General features: G+C 39.3%; 1 protein-coding gene across 8 annotated transcripts in view; it reads right to left on the bottom strand.

Annotated features, from left to right (window-relative positions):
* LOC101427306 (uncharacterized) overlaps positions 1 to 14527 on the bottom strand; it is a 146203-nt gene that overhangs the window by 28433 nt on the left and 103243 nt on the right. The window lies entirely within an intron of this gene.

Raw genomic sequence — 14527 nt, forward strand, 5'->3', positions numbered from 1 at the left:
TACCTCCTGGTTCTTAACCAGGATCTTTGGGGGTCTGTGGAAAGAGTTCAGGGGTTCATGAACTTGACTTGAGAAAAAATCCACTTATTATCTTTATTTTCTCTGACCTCTAACCAAAATCTAGTATTTCCTTCACTTATGAATATATGCAATAAATTGTTTATTTCCTATCACATTACAGTTGTTAGGTATCTTGAAAAATCACTTACACTGATTCATATTTTGAAATTACATTAGTTGTTAGACCCAACACTAGTTTACTCTCATAAATCTATCTGCTGCTACATTCTGAGAAGGGGTCCATGGTTTTCACATGACTGTCAAAGGGGTCTGTGGAAAAAAAGTTTAAGAACCCCTGCACTAGCTGGATACAAATTCATGTAACAGCTCATAGGGAAACAGATGTGGCTCAAGCAATCAGGCTCCTGTCTAACATATAGGAGGTCCAGGGTTTGATTCCCAGGGCCTCCTGTTAAAATGCAAGCTGGCCTCATGCAGCAAGCTGGCCTGAGTGGAGAGCTGGCTGATGCAGAGTGCTGGCTCACATGGAGGGCTGGCCCATTTAGGAAAGCTGGCCCACATATGAGTACTGGCCCATGCAGAGAGCTGGTGCAGCAAGATGATGCAACAAAAAGAGATACAGAATGGAAGTGGATGTTGCTCAACTGACAGAGCATCTACCTACCATGTAGGAGGTCCAGGGTTCGGTACCCAGGGCCTCCTGACCCATGTGGTGAGCTGGCCCACATGCAGTGCAGCCTCACACAAGGAGTGCCATGCCACTCAGGGGTGACCCCACATAGGGGAGCCCCATGCACAAGGAGTGCACGCTGCAAGGAGAGCCACCCACGCAAAAAACACAGGAGTGGCAATGCAAACACAGAGAGCTGATGCAGCAAGATGACACAACAAAAGAGAGACACATCCCAGTGCCACCTGATGAGGATGTAAGTGAACACAGAAGAAGGCACAGAGAATGGACAATGGGGAGGAAGGGGAGAGAAATAAATAAAAATAATAAAATCTTCTAAAAAAAGAGAGAGACACAGAGGAGAGAGTATAAGAGATGCAGCAGACCAGGGAGCTGAGGTGGCACAAGAGATTGAGCACCTCTCTCCCACTCCAGAAGGTCCCAGGATTGGTTCCCGGTGCTGCCTAAAGAGAAGACAAGCAGACACAGAAGAACACAGAGAGCACAGACAGCAAGCACTGAAACAACAGGGAGTGGTGAACAAATAAAGAAAATAAATCTTTAAAAAAGAAAGAAACAGCTCACGGAGTGATGTCATCAACATGGTGACATACGACATCCTCTGGAAAAGTCTCCCCTAAGAATCAACAAATAAAAGGACAAGTTCCACTTGATTAGAACCCTGGAGGATGACAGAGACTGGAGAAGGGCTCCATAATTGCTGAATCAAAGAAGAAGAAAAATGATCTCCAAGATCAGTCAGGAAATTTCTGTCATAGTCCCACCGATCTGGAACCCTCCCTCTCACTCAGTCCTGCACAGCATGGGAGTCATAAGAGGCAGTGTGGCCTGGGTCCCTTCTGTCACAGCAGCAAGTTAGAACCCAACGATACCTGCAGGGACCAAAGCCCACAGAAACCCTGGGTGAACCACAGACCCCTGAGGCATGGTGCATACCAAAAGACCCCATGGGGAAAAGGGAGAGAGAGACCTTGGCAGAACTGTTGGCAAGAAGTGTACACAATCAATCTGATTTCTTTTGGCTGGATAACGTATGCAAAATGGATTTTTCTGGAGTTAAACACCTTTAGAACCCCATCTAAGTTCCCAGAGCAAGAAACCTTAACAGGGAAGAAACCAGAGGTAGAAAAGCTTCACATAAAAAAAAAAGGTGGGTGATGTAGAAACTAGGGTCGAGGCTCTCAGTTCCAGAAGCTGTGAGCCCCCTGGTCCCATCTTTATTTTCTCTCTTGTGTCTTGCTTTCTGTCCCTTTATTTCTTAAGTTCTGTATCACCTTCCATTCTAGCAAACCTATTGCTGAGTTAGTCTCAGCAACTGGTACCCAAACAGGGAGGGACTTGAAGAAAGAAGGATCACTTTGAGTGAAACTAAAGTTGGTGTAACAGCGCAGAGCCCCAAGTAGTTTAGAAGGCCTTTGAAGTCCTTGGTAAATAAGGATACTCTTGAGTATTTTTCAGGGTTATGATGGGAAACGGCATCAGTTCAACAAAATATTGCCCATATGTCTGTCTCTTGAAACAACTCCTCAAGGCAGGAGGAGCCAAGGCCAGTGAGTCTCATATTTTAGAACTCCTACAGATTGTAGAAAAATATTGCTCATGGTTCCCAGCAATAGGAAATTTAGAATTAGGAGATTGGGAGAGAGTGGCAAAAGAGTTTTAAAAATTACATGTACAATGTGTTCCACTCCCTGTTACCATTTGGCCCACTTGGACTATAATTAAATTTGTTTTGGAACCCTTGCAAACAGAAGAGGAGGAAGAGGAGAGTGAAGATAGCGAATGCAAGGAAGTTCCTCCCACTGAATCTTTTGATGATACTAAATCTAAAGTTGTTTTGCCTTCAGCTCCTTCATTAACTGACTTTAGAAAGTCACTTTCCCCTCCACCAACACCTCCTTTCATATGTCAAAATTTTGTGGTTAAAGCCTTAGATCCAGTAAGATTGGCTTTTCCTTCCTGTTATATTATACATTACATGGATGATATATTGTGTGCTGCTCACTCTTCGCAAACTCTAGTTTTAGCATATCAGGCCTTAGAGCTTAACTGCAGCAGGATTAAAACTTGCCCCCTTGGAGGCAGACCTGGCCCAGTGGTTAGGGCATCCATCTACCACACAGGAGGTCCACGGTTCAAACCCTGGGCCTCCTTGACCCGTGTGGATCTGGCCCATGTGCAGTGCTGATGCATGCAAGGAGTGCTGTGCCACACAGGGGTGTCCCCCGTGTAGGGGAGCCCCACACACAAGAAGTATGCCCCATAAGGAGAGATGCCCAGCACAAAAGAAAGTGCAGCCTGCCCAGGAATGGCACCACACACACAGAGAGCTGACACACAAAATGATGCAACAAAAAGAAACACAGATTCCTGTGCCGCTAACAACAACAGAAGTGGACAAAGTAGATGCAGCAAATAGACACAGAGAACAGACAACCAGGGTGGGGGGAAGGGGAGAGAAATAAAAAAAGAAATAAATCTTAAAAAAAAAAAACTTGCCCCTGAGAGGAAGCAGATTTGACCCAATGGATAGGGCGTCCACCTACCACATGGGAGATCCAAGGTTCAAACCCAGGGCCTCCTGACACTTGGGATGAGCTGACCCATGTGCAGTGCTGATGCACACAAGGAGTGCCCTGCCATGCAGGGGTGTCCCCCACATAAGGGAGACCCATGTGCAAGGAGTGCACCCTGTAAGGAGAGTCACCCATTGTGAAAAAAGTGCAGCCTGCCCAGGAATGGTGCAGCACACACAGAGAGCTGATGCAGCAAGATGACAGAACAAAATGAGACACAGATTCCAGGTGCCGCTGACAAGAATACAAGCAGACACAGAAGAACACACAGCGAATGGACACAGAGAGCAGACAATGGGGGGAAGGGCATGGGGAGAGAAATAAATAAAAAAATAAATTAAAAAAAAAAAAAACAACTTCCCCTGAGAAAATTCAAAAGTTTACTCCTGTTTCTTATCTTGGGACTATCACTGACAAAATTACAATTAAGCCTCAGAAGGTTCAGATTCATAAGGATTCTATTAAAACTTTGAATGATTTCTAAAAATTATTAGTAGATAAAAATTGGCTGAGGCCCAAAATGGGCATTTCCACATATGAGCTATCTAATCTTTTTTCCCTATTATGAGGAGATCCTCAGTTAAACAGCCCTCAGGTTTTGATGAAAGAAACAGAACAAGAATTAAAACTCATAGAAAAAAAAAATTCAAAGTGCCCAAGTTGAATGCATTAATCCAGAACAGTTGCTGCAATTGCTTATTTTACCTTCCTTACACTCTCCCACAGGAGTCCTTACGCAACAAGATCGTATTGTAGAATGGATATTTTTACCTAATAGCATCATTAAAATGTTATCTCTTTATGTGGATTTTATGGCCCAGATTATACTTAAAGGCCATGAATGCACTCGTGCCCTTCACAGACAGGACCCTTCTCATATCATTCTCCCACTTTTATGCAAAGAAGTTGAGGCTTGCCTACAAAATCACTGACAATGGCAAATAGCCTTTGCTGATTATATTGGACAAATAGACAATCATTACCCTAAAAATCATATATTACAATTCCTTAAATGCACTCAGTGGATTTTACCTAAAATAACTAAGTCTCATCCAATACTTGATGCCCCTACAATCTTTAATGATGGGTCTGGAAGTGGCACAGCTGGGTATACTGGATATACAACTAAGAAAATTCCTACTTCTGAATATTTGGCTTAGCAAAATGAATTAATAGCAGTGCTTCCTGCTTGTGGGCTAGTGGGGGATAATAGAATTAAGCTGCTGGAAGAAGAAGAAAACATGGCAACATTGGTGTTCTCTTTTGTTTCCATGCTGATTCTGATTGGGCCTCTTTGGCCAAATTAATAAAATTAGTACAAAATTTTTATCAAGGTGTTAAAAAGAATTTTCAGTTTTGAATCAATAGCTTACTCCTGAACTTCAAGTCTCAGTGTAGTCTTAAAGAGTAGTAACCCAAAAAATGTGTGCCAAATGTCTAAACTGCTAAATAAAAGCTTAACTGCATTTATGCTGCTCAAGTTATCTTAACTGGTTGCTGATTACTAATAAAATGTTTCCAAGAACAAGCTTGCATGTTACAGGCAACCCAGATTCCAGGAGACATCTTAAAAGCAGCAAAATCAAAGATATGAAATGATGGAGGGCCTGGAAACAGCTATACCAAAAGAGTAAGAATTATGGGTCAAATTAGTAAGTTTTATGTTTCTGTTGGTGTGTTGTAATTGTTTTTGTGTCTGTTTGTTCAATGTCAGTGTGTATTTTGATAGCTCCAGATGATAATATAAATTGATAAATAAAAATTTCTAAAAGAGCTCTATTCAAATGGCCAAAAATTAAATAAGTGTTTATATTAATACATAAGTTTATATGTTAATAAGATCTCTACAGTGATAGAAGTTGTGAGTCTTAATTAATGAAATTACTATAAGTCTCTTAAAAAAAAATAGTTCTAGGCTACCACATGGGAAGTCTACCAGTTCAAACCCCGGGCCTCCTTGACCCATGTGGCACTGGTCCATGCACAGTGCTGATGCATGCAAGGGGTGTCCCCTGCATAGGGAGCACCACATGCAAGGAGTATGCTCTGTGAGGAGAGCCGCCCAGTGTGAAAAAAAGTGCAGCCTGCCCAAGAATGGCACTGCACACACAGAGAGCTGACAAACAAGATGATGCAACAAAAAGAAACACAGATTCCCACTGATAAGGATAGAAGTGGTCACAGAAGAACACACAACAAATGGACACAGAGAGAAGAAAACTGGGGGGGAGGAGGGGAAGGGGAGAGGAATAAATTTTTTAAAAATCTTTTTAAAAAAATAGTTCTTGCCTAAATTGAAATAAATAGTTTATTTTTCTTTGCAGGATAAAATGAAGGATGCAAAACATAAATGAATATTAAAGAAGATAAAAAGTTGTGGTATTGCTGACTGAAATTTAATAAGTTTGTTTAAAAAAAGTGTATTTTGTCTTAAAAGAAGATGGCTCGTGTTCATAAAATCAAAATGGAAATATGCAGGACAAGACTTGAATGTACATAGCAAGTTGTAGAAGGTATTGTGGTAACATTAAGTAAGGGAATGTGTTCTGTGAAGGTGAAATTTGTCTTAAAATAAAATAATTATAGTCTTTATGGTTATAAATAATTATAAGAAGTTTGTGGATGCATTGTTTGAATTAAAGTGTTTAAATGGCTAATTCCAAGAAGTCATTATTAAACAAAAACTGAATTGATAATAACAAAAAGTAATTTTATTATAGGAAAACTTGTTGGCAGGCAGCCTCCCCTGTCAACCTGTTTTTAAAAGACTGTTTCTAGTATTGCATGCTACTAGGTATTTGAAATAAAGAAAAGTTATATTTGCTTATAACCAAACTGAATCATTATTTTAACAAGTTTGTTTAGTGTTAATGGTAATTGTATGTCGTAAAAGGTTTGATTGGAAACAGTTTCCAAAATCATTTTGACAATTTATGTAGGTACAGTGTATAGAATGTGCTTTTATTATTACAGAAACAGAAAATAATTTTGTCCTAAGATACTTGATTGGTTATTAAGAAAAAGTAAAATTTGAAACAAAACCTGAATACAGAGAGTGCAGAAGGTTCATGGAAAAGGAATTTTTATGGTTAAAATTAAGTAAGATTTAATGGGTCTATCTATAAAGGTTTAAAAGCTTTAGTATCCAGGGAAACTGTTGTGGCTCAACTGATAGAGCATCCGCCTACCATTTAGAGGGTCCAGGGTTCAATACCCAGGGCCTCCTGACCCATGCGGTGAGCTGGTCCACTTGCAGTGCTGCTGCACACAAGGAGTGCCGTGCCACACAGGGGTGTCCCCCATGCACAAGAAGTGCCCCCCGCAAGGAGAGCCACCCATGTGAAAAAAGCACAGCCCACTCAGGAGTGGTGCCACACACATGGAGAGCTGACCCAGCAAGATGACACAACAAAAAAAGCAACACTGTTTCCCAGTGCTGCGTGACAAGAATGCAAGCGGACACAGAAGAACATGCAGCGAATGGACAGAGAGAGCAGACAACAGGGGAAAGGGAGAGAAATAAATAAAATAAATCTTTTTAAGTAATACTTTAGTATCAAACAGTATATTAATGCAAAGTTAAAATTTTCTCCTTTCTCTGTTAATGTGACAAAGTTCTCAAGGCATTAGTCTGTTTAAAGTAAAAGTTTATAAAGAGTTTTTCTCCTGAATAATCAGTATACAAAGAAAGTCTGTTTTATCAAAATAGCTTCTTATGGTTTAACCTTATCATTTCCTTGGTTAAAAAAAAAAAGAAACAAGTTTTATCACTTTTAAAGGAATATAATGTTCAAACCTGCTTTCTCAAAATCAGATCCTGAAAAGTATCTTTTTATTTTAAACTGTTGCAGAAGATTTGTTCTTTTACCTTGAAAAAATTAAAGTAATAAAATAGTTAAGTTCCTTTAATATGTTATAAGTTGAATGGAAAGTGTTTAAAAGTGTTATAAAATTAAAAGAATTCTTTAACCCTCTGTTAGTTTAAGTTGTGTGAGTAAAAAGTTCATAAGAATACTTAAAAAGTGTATAAAATTCCTGAAAATTTACCAGTGTTTCAGCAAAAGTACAATGTTGTTAATCATGGTTGTAGTTATTTTTTAAAAAAATAGTATGTGTCACAGAAACAACCTCTATTGTAAACTAAAGTAACACCACTACTGAATACAGCAGTTCCAAATATTGCTCACTTATTGCAAAAAAATCAATATCCAACTGTGTCATTAACACTTCATTTTAAAACTTGCTAAGACTTTCTTTAGTATCTTCTTATACAAGTCAAGCCAGCCTGCATTCCCCTATCTGTGGGAAACCCAACAACAGACTTCTGCAGTGCTTCCCCAAGGCTGTGTGCACAGCACGACCATCTGCCCTGGCCTGGTGGCAAAGAATCTGGCTGCATAGAAGAAATCTGTGACTGAAACCCCACCGATGACATTACATTAACCAGTAATCCTTTTTCAAAATTAAAAGATATATCAGAGACAACAGTATCTTATCTTAAAAGCCTAAATTAAGTAAACAATTGACACGGGCTACAAAGTCCCTGCTGCTCTACCAAATTCTTAAGTTATTTGATTGGGCAAAACAAAACTATACCCTCTGCTGTAACTGACAAAGTACAATGTTTTCTCATGTTAATATAGTTTGTAATACTGTTGGAAAACTAAAAATCTCTCATCCCTCACTTAGCTCAAATACTAAAACCACTGCATGTGTTAAGTAGGAAAGGTCCTTCATGGGAGTAGGAGGACCTCCACAGGCTGCTTTAAAAAATAAAAAAGTAGAAAAGAGGGAGAAGGTGGACATTGACTTAGCCTGTGAATTGGATGTGGCAGCCCCAATATTGGCTTTGGGTGGGATTTGTGGTAAAAGCAACATTCTAAACAAGTACCCCTTGGGTTTTAGTCACAATTCTGAGAAGGGACCGACAGTACAATATAAAATAAGCAATTGTGTGTAGCGTAGGAAGCCCTGCTGAAAGTGAAAGAGTTAACCCAATAGTGTCCAGTTACTCTGAAGACTGCCATCCCTATCTAGGGGTGGATTGCAAATATTAAAACAATTCAGAAACAATGGGCTGTTGTGAATCACCCTCTATGAGGGAGAGATCTGTGGATGAATATCTGGGACACTTGCCAGCAACAACAGGTAACTGTCTATCATATCCCTGCCCACTCCTCTAACATTCCTTTCAGGACTGTTGAGGCTGATGCCTTTCTGAAGATCCAGAGCCATACCACTGAGACCAGAAAAGAAGGAAAGTGGCTCCACCACAAAGGTGAACATCATGGATACCAGACTTTGTGGTGCCTAGCGCAGCACACCCAGCTGCCTGCTACTTTGCAACAGCTCATGGACATCACCCATGTGTGTCCTTCATGCTCACTGCAATGACTGTGACATCTGACCCCTCCTGCTCTTGGGAGGGATGAGGTATGCTTTCACTGCTGGCAGACACTGCATCAGGACTCTTATAACAAGACAACTACTATTACCTGACTAGAAAATGAATCCTCATAACAGTGGACTAAGTTTAAATTCAACACTGAGTTGTGGCCCCATGTCCAGTGAAAATGCTAAGAGCAGGACCAATGAAGGCATTGAATTTATGAGATAAACTTCCAGCTGCCCCACAGCCCAAGATGGGGGAGTAATAACAATTTGTCACTGCCTATGCCTCAAACTATACAAACTGGGAAAATAAGGTCATTTTTGATCAAGTACTGGCCTATATAGCCCTGCTGGTTGGGAATCTTAAGCCCAATGAGAAATGAAAGTCTATTCATTAACTGCTAGTTGGAAGTTTTATTGTTTGTTGTTGTATAGTCTACTGCAGTTATAGATTATGTATAAAATGCAGCTTTGGGCTTGGGAGCAGAATTACAAACTGGAAATATGCACTTATGCCTACAATGCGATTGGAATATGTCTAGTTTCTGTGTGACCCCTATGTATATAATAGCAGTGATATTCCTTAGGAATCAGTGAAACGTTATTTGCATGGTCATAAAAGCAATTTAAGCTTAGATATTTCTCAATTACAAGTCCAAATAACAAGCATTCAACATGCTCATTTGCAGTTGCTTTCTGCCTCACAAACTATGACAGGAATTGTGGGGGGATTAAGATCCCTGAGCCCTGTGATATGGTTTAGAGTCGGGGAGGGGGTGTTATAGGAGGTATATTAATTATCTGTTCCTGTCTGCTTTGTATGTGTTTAGGCCTCAGATGCACCCTACAAACCCTCCAGGGATTAATACAAGAAACTGCCCAAGCTGTATTTATTACTTTGCAAAAACAAAAAGGGGGAAATGTGGGAAAACAGCTTGTATTTGAATGTGGGAATTTGGCTTGAAGTTAAAATGTTTCCATGATGCAGATAAGAAGTGTGGGCTTAGGAACACCAGCCTTGACTAGACAGAGCACTGTCTTGTCAGCAGGAAAACTGTTTGCATGAGGAGGCATTTGAACTTTGTATGGCCTGTTCCCTATTATTGTAAATGTGGTGATTCTAATAACAAACAGCCTTGAAAGTAAACATAGATAACTACTGCTTTGTAATTTCTAATGAATACGATGTGGAAACTAGGATCGAGGCTCTCAGTTCCAGAAGCTGTGAGTCCCCTGCTTCCAACTTTATTTTCTCTCTTGTGTCTTGCTTTCTGTCCCTTTATTTCTTAAGTACTGCATCACCTTCCATTTGAGCGAACCTGTTGCTGAGCTGGTCTCAGTATAGCTCCACCCATCTGCCCCATGGGATCTAAGCCCCAGGGCAATTAGAGACAGAGTGGGCATCACCATCCCAAAATCCTCAAGGCTGGGGAATGAACAATGGACTAAAGTAAACTTACTATTATTCTACTATAGACTTATTGTTATTCTGGCAATGGAAGAACTTTTATCATTGATGTAGAGGAAGTGGCCACCAGACGTTCTGAGAGGAGTGAGAAGGAAAAATAGGTGTAATATGGGGGCATTTTGGGGACACTGGAATTGTCCTGCATGGCATTGCAATAACAGATACAGGCCATTATATATTTTGTCATAACTTACAAAATTGCATGGAACAAAGTCTAAACTACAATGTAAATTATAATCCATGGTTAGTGGCAATGGTTCACTATGTGTTCATCAATTGTAACAAATGTACCACGCTAATGAAGGATATTGTTAATATAGGAAAGTATGGAAGGGGGAGAGATGGGACATATGGGAATCCCCTATATTTTTTATGTAACATTTATGTCATCTGGATTCTTTTAAAATAAATAAACTAACAAGTAGCAGACAAAGTATGTCTGGTATACTCTCTCATCTTAGCCTGGTGTACACAATATATGATGCAATCAGCTGTCCACTGTTGAAGGTTAGGATTATGACTGGCCTTGCAATTAATACAAGATTCTGTAACAGCCATCACCCTGGGCTCTTCAGCCTGGCACCCCTGTGGACTTAAGACCAGAGGTTTGTGAAATGAATTGGCATTATGTATAAGACTTGAGAAAGCAGTGGCTTTATGTAGCAAGCTGAGTACAGGTTGAAATATTTCAAAACCCTTTCATTTTAAAATAAAAAAGATGGAGAGAGGATAGAAAGCCTGGATTTAAACCTTTGTAAATGATTTCTAGAGACAAGTCCCTGTTAAATAGTTGTTTTTGCTCTAGTCATTTTTCTAAATAGGAAAGAAAAATTAAAGAAAAAGCAAGAATCCACTCATTTTTTTATTATGCTGAGATCTCTAATAAAACTGAATTTTGGGAAGCAGACATGGCTCAACTGATAGAGCATCTGTCTACCATATGGAGGGTCCAGGGTTCGATCCCCAGGGCCTCCTGACCCATGTGGTAAGTTAGCCCATTCACAGTGCTGCCACGCACAAAGAGTGCCATGCCATGCAGGGGTGGCACCACATAGGGGTGCCTCAAACGCAAGGAGTGCACCCTGCAAGGAGAGCCACCCCACGTGAAAAAAGCACAGCCCACCCAGGAGTGGCGCCACACACACAGAGAGCTGACACAGCAAGATGACACAACAACAAAAAGAGATGCAGTTTCCCAGTGCAGCTGGATAATGCAAGTGGACACAGAAGAACACACAGCAAATGGACTCAGGGAGCAGACAATGCGGGGAAGAGGAGAGAAATAAATAAAATAAATCTTTTTTGAAAAACTGAATTTTGAACTAGAATACTCTGGTGGTGGCTGGAGTTCCATCTTTCAAGGGATAATGCAAATCCTGTGGTCTCTGCCCAACATGCTGCCTAAACAAGAGCTGTCTGCAAGGCTTAGTAAATATTGAGTGGTGGCTATGTTTTTCTTTTTATGCAATACTCTACCATGTTATACACAAGTTAAATAAATTTGAGAAGTCATTTTAAAACAGTAAAAAATAAATAAACAAAAAAATCTTTAACAATGAACAATCTGAAAAGGAAATCAAGAAATTACAACATCAACTAAAATAGTCAAATATCTAAGAATAAATATAACCAAATATGTAAAGGTCTGGAGCATGGAAAACTATAAAACATTGTTGAAAGAAATTTTTAAAAGACCTAAATCAGTGGAAGGACATTTCGTGTTCATTAATAGGAAGACTAACTAATGTTAAGATGTCAATTCTACCCAAAATGATTTACAGATTCAACACCATCCCAATCAAAATTCTAATAGCCTTCTTTGCAGAACTAGAAAAGCCAATCAACAAATTTATAAGGAAGTAAGTGGACCTGGATACTAAAGCCATCTTGAAAAAGAATAATGAAGTTGGAAGACTTCCCAATCTTAAAACTGATTATAAAACTTATTTTCTTTTAAATTGTATAGAAGGGTAAGGTGCCCAAATAGCCAAAACCATCTTGAAAAAGAAGAACAAAGTTTGAGGACGCATGCTTCCCAATTTTAAAACTTATTACAAAGATACATTAAGCAAAACAGCATAGTACTGGCACAAGGACAAACATATAGATGAATGGAATTGAATTAAGAGTTCAGAAATCAATCCTTACAACTCTGGCCAATTGATTTTTTTAAAAGATTTATGTATGTATGTATGTATTTATTTATTTATTTCCCCTTCTCTCCTTCCACCCCATTGTCTGCTCTCTGTGTTCATTAGTTGCATGTTCTTCTGTGTCCGCTTGGATTCTTGTCAGCAGCACTGGGAATCTGTCTCTTTTTGTTGTGTAATCTTGCTGTGGCAGCTCTCTCTGGGCAGGCTGTGCTTTTTTTTGTGCTGGGCAGTTCTCCTTACAGGGTGCACTCCTTGAGCGTGGGGCTCCCCTACATGGGGAACACCCCTGCATGGCATGGCACTCCTTGCATGCATCAGCCCTGCACATGGGCCAGCTCAGCATACAGGTCAGGAGGCCCTGGGTTTGAACCTGGACCTCCCATGTGGTAGGCGGACACTATCAGTTGAGCCAAATCTGCTTACCCCAATGGATTTTTTACAAGAGTGGCAATTCACTCAACTGGGAAAAGTTAGTCTCTTCAACAAATGATGTTGGGAAACTGGATAGCCATATGCAAAATTATGAAACGTAGGGAAACATCTTTAGGACCTTGAGATAGGAAATATTTTCTCAGACTTTACACCAAAACTCAGACAAAAAAAGAAAAAAAATAGATGGAACTTCATCAAAATTAAAATCTTTTGAGGGGCAGATAGAGCTCAAGTGGTCGATCACCTGCTTCAGATGTACAAGGTTCTGGGTTCAATCCCCAGTACCTCCTGAAAACAAACAAATGAAAAAACCAGCTCTGATTGGGGAGTGGATGTAGCTCAGTGGTTGAGCACCCACTTCCAGGGTATGAGGCCCTGGATTCAATCCCTGGTACCTCCTAAAAAAACAAAATTAAAATCTCTTGTGCTTCAAAGGACTTTATCATGCAAGTAAAACACAACCAAAAGAATGGTAGAAAATATTTGGAAACCATATTTCTGATAAGAGTTTATTATCTAGAATATATAAAGAATTTTTACAACTCAACAACAAAAAGACAACTCAATTAAGAAGTGGGAAAACAAGCACATGGAAAGATGCTCAACACCATTAACATTAAGAGAAATGCAAATCAAAACCAGAGTGAGATAACATTTCACACACACTAGAATGGCTACTACTTTAAAAATGGAAAATAGGCGTTGGTGAGGACGTGGAGTAATAGGAACACCCTTACATTGTTTGTGGAAATGTAAAATGCTGCAGCAGCCTGGAAACAGTTTGGCAGTTTCTCAGAAATACCTTATGACCCATCAACCACTTCTTGGTATATACTCCAAAGAAAATAAAGCAGAGATTCAGACAGATGCTCTCATGCCTATGATCACAGCAGCATTAATAACAATTTCCAAAAGGTGAATGGAACCAAAATGTCCATCAACAGATGAATGGATTTTAAAAATGTGGTATATCTCATACAATGAAATATTGTTCAGACATGAAAATGACATTCTGATATATGTGACAACATGGATGAACAAAGAAGACATCACGTTGCGTTAAATAAGCCAGACACAAAAGGATAAATATTTTATGATCTCACTTATTTGAAGTAATTAGAATATGTGCACTCAGAGTCAGAAATTAGAATCCAGGTTACCATGGATGTGATGGGGGAGTTTATGTTTTATTGGTGCAGAGTTTCTGTTTGTGGTGAAGAAAAATTTGATAATGGTTGGTGGCGACAGAGGCACAATACTCAATTGTATTCTTGAAAGTGGCTAATTTCAATTTCAACTGTATTTCAACTTCAATTGTATTCTGGTAACTGTATTTCTGAAAGTGGCTAAATTAAGTAGTAGATATGTGTACAACACAGAGTGAACTCTAATGTAAACTATGGACTGTAGTTAATATAATTATAATATTAATGTTTCATCAATTGTAACAAAGGTACCACACTAATGCAAAATGTTAATGATAAGGAAAACTCTGTTGCCGTAAACCTATAATTGCTCTAATTAGAAAAAAATGGAGGGGAATAAAAAGAATGGCAGAGTCCATTTTAAAACATGACATAACTATATACCATCTAAAATAATCTTACTACAAATATAATTATAGAGGCAAGTAAAAAAGAATAGGAAATGATATATCAAGCAAACATTAATCAAAGAAAAGCTGCACTATCTCTATAAATATCAGATAAGGTGGGCTTCAGAGCAAAGAAGATTACCAGTACAGAGAAGGACATTATATAATGATAAAAGTATTAATCCACTAAGAAGACATAGG

This window comes from Dasypus novemcinctus, chromosome 6 (genome assembly GCF_030445035.2).
Source record: "Dasypus novemcinctus isolate mDasNov1 chromosome 6, mDasNov1.1.hap2, whole genome shotgun sequence".
Classification (NCBI taxonomy): domain Eukaryota; kingdom Metazoa; phylum Chordata; class Mammalia; order Cingulata; family Dasypodidae; genus Dasypus; species Dasypus novemcinctus.